A 2,771-nucleotide genomic window follows, 5' to 3' on the forward strand; every position below is an offset into this window, starting at 1 on the left:
GACCTCTAACCCTGAGCGGTACCAGGCCGACCAGCTCCTCCTCTCACAGGAAGTGAACGGATGAAAACTGCACCTGCTGTGTTCTGTAGACCAGTTCACCTGATGGTCATCACTGAGGCCAAGGAATGTTTCACCTGCAGGAGGCGGCCTGACAGGAACACCTGCAGACACTGCTCAGGGCTCAGGGTTCATTTAAATAACCAGCCACCTCCTCGTGGTCGTATCCCTCCGCCATATAAATATCAACCATGTGTGTGAAGTCTTGACATAATTGCTGTGAGTTATGGCTAAAAAGTGTTTTGTGAGGTCACTGTGACCTTGACCTTTGACCTTTGACATTGGACCACCAAAGTCTAATCAGTTCTCGAGTCCAAGTGAATGTTCAAGTTTGAAAATGTTCCTTCAAGGTGTCCGTGTCCACGAGGATGAGACAGACGGACGCTCTCTCTCTCAGCGCCGCCATGTTCTGAACAAACAGTTCTGGAGAGTTTTAATGCAAACACAATGCATGCTGGGAAATGTGTTCATACGCCAACAGACGCTTTGACACTTGATTTAGAGATTTAAAAGTATCAAGGCTGATGGAGGTGTGTGTGTGTGTGTGTGTGTGTGTGTGTGTGTGTGTGTGTGTGTGTGAGCATGAGTGTGTGTGCGCATGTGTGTGTGTGTGTGTGTGTGTGTGTGTGAGGCCTTTGACCGACAGTCGCTATCTGGACCAGAGTGCTCTGCAAAGGTCTCTTCACCTACTAACACACACAGACACACAAACATGCACACACACACACACACGCGGACACACACTCACACACACACACACACACACACTCAGGTCTGTGTGTGTTACATCTGTGTATTTGCATGTGTGTGTGTGTGTCCACAGATAGCAGCAGGTTAAACATTAACGTCGGCTGGCTCGTAAAGCTAACACCAAGACAGTGAACCTTTGGAGTTTGATATGATGTGATCACACACACACACACACACACACACACTCACACACACACACACACACACAGGCCCATGATGACACGTGAACACACACACACGGTGCTCAGAATGACACAGCTCTGATCGGAGGGAGGTGATCTCTGAAATTGCTCAGGTGAGTTTTTCTTTTTCATCCAAATAAAGTTTTTAGATTTGAATTTTACATTTTAAGACACAGACAGAGAGAGAGAGAGAAATCATGTAAAGTAAATGTCGTTCGACCACTCTTCTTCACTGGTGTGTGATGAACAGGAGCCACCAGAAAGGCTGGACTGAACAAACAGGATTATAATGGAGAGAGAGAGAGAGAGTGTAAAGTAAGTGTCGCTCTACCGCTGTTTGTGTTATTCAAAATAGACTAAAAGACAAAGAGAGAGAGAGATAACAAGTGAATGTCTCTCTACCGAGAGTATGTGCATGTCCTCAAAAACTGGTGTTTTAATGTTTTACCTTTAATGTGGAAGGCGTTTTCAACATGAGATTTACATTTCTGCCACATTTAAAGTTTTTAAGGGTGAAGATAAAAATAATAACACGACTTTAGTTACGGTTAAATTAAAAAAAAGGGGGGGGTTCAGGGAAGAGATTGTCACAATTTTTCTGCATAAACCCCAGCTGTAATGTTTTTAAATGTGTTCTTAAAACACTATTTAAATGTGCTATCTGTGAGCTTTTGCTATCGCTACGTAGCTAATGTTAGCATTAACAGCTGTTCACTTACCAGTCTAGAAGAAACGCTGCGACTGGACGCTGTAGTGACTCACTATCGCCTCCTCAGGTACACAGTGGTATCACAGGACTGGATGGGGCTAGCATGTTAGCATGCTAACTTCCGTAGCGATCTCAGCGATGCATGGAAATCGTTGACATGATGTAAAACTGTTGTTTCCTACATATCATTATGAAACATTTTAAACTAAAATACTTTAATATATATATTATATTATATACTGTATTATATTTACCTTTGAAGTGATTGCTAGAGTTTGTGTGGTGTGTGCAGTCTCCTGCTGTGTGTGGCTGTCGGATGAACTGTGGTGCTACAGAGTCTAAACGTGAACCAACAGATGACTGAGATTAATGTAAGAGAAAAAAAAGGCTGATAAAGCAGATTTGCTGAACGGCATGCTGGGAATCGTAGGACATTCCTAAATTCGCTGCCATCAATCAAGGTTGCGTGTGATTAATGCTGAAGATCAACCTGTGACTCATTAATGACGATTGATTGAAATTGATGAGTCTGGTTTATTTATAAAAAGGGAAAAGTTAGGAATGATGAATTTAATACATTTTTTTATTTCCTCATTCAAATTGTAGGGCAGAGATTTCAAACCCTCTGATTTGTAATGTGTGGCATTATAATTAAAATTGATGCAAAGCAAAAACCTTTGTGTACCTCAAAATAAAAAAAATATGTCAAAATTTGAAAATACTATTTCTTAATTTTTACTAAATAAGTGACAGAATTTTTACTACTATTATTAAGACAAATTGGAAGATAGGAAATTTAATTTCTTTACACAGAATGTTTCATCGTTTTGACTTAGATAATATCTCATAATCGAAATATTTTTACTCATAATTACTAAAATTTCAATGTTAAATTTCTCCTTCAAAAGTCACTTTCACTAAATATTGTTATTTTTTATCACTTTAACTTTTTTCTCTTCCTGGTATGTCTGGGCTTCCGTAGATTCCAGCTGCTGCGTTTAACATCTGTAAACAGGGTTTTCTGACACTTTGCACTGAAATCAAGATTTTTCTGTTTCCAGGAAGAAATTTGT

General features: G+C 40.1%; 1 protein-coding gene across 1 annotated transcript in view; it reads left to right on the plus strand.

Moving 5' to 3' along the window:
• The first annotated feature begins 940 nt into the window (after positions 1 to 940).
• The window catches only part of LOC111650493 (APOBEC1 complementation factor), a 16,068-nt gene continuing 14,237 nt past the window's right edge, over positions 941 to 2,771 (plus strand). Inside the window, 1 exon segment of the mRNA XM_087172359.1 lies at positions 941 to 1,102. The gene's annotated coding sequence lies outside the window, so the exon portion shown is untranslated.

This window comes from Seriola lalandi, unplaced genomic scaffold, assembly GCF_002814215.2.
Source record: "Seriola lalandi dorsalis isolate HSWRI2012SDOR001 ecotype SW California unplaced genomic scaffold, Sedor1 jcf7180002052279, whole genome shotgun sequence".
NCBI lineage: Eukaryota > Metazoa > Chordata > Actinopteri > Carangiformes > Carangidae > Seriola > Seriola lalandi.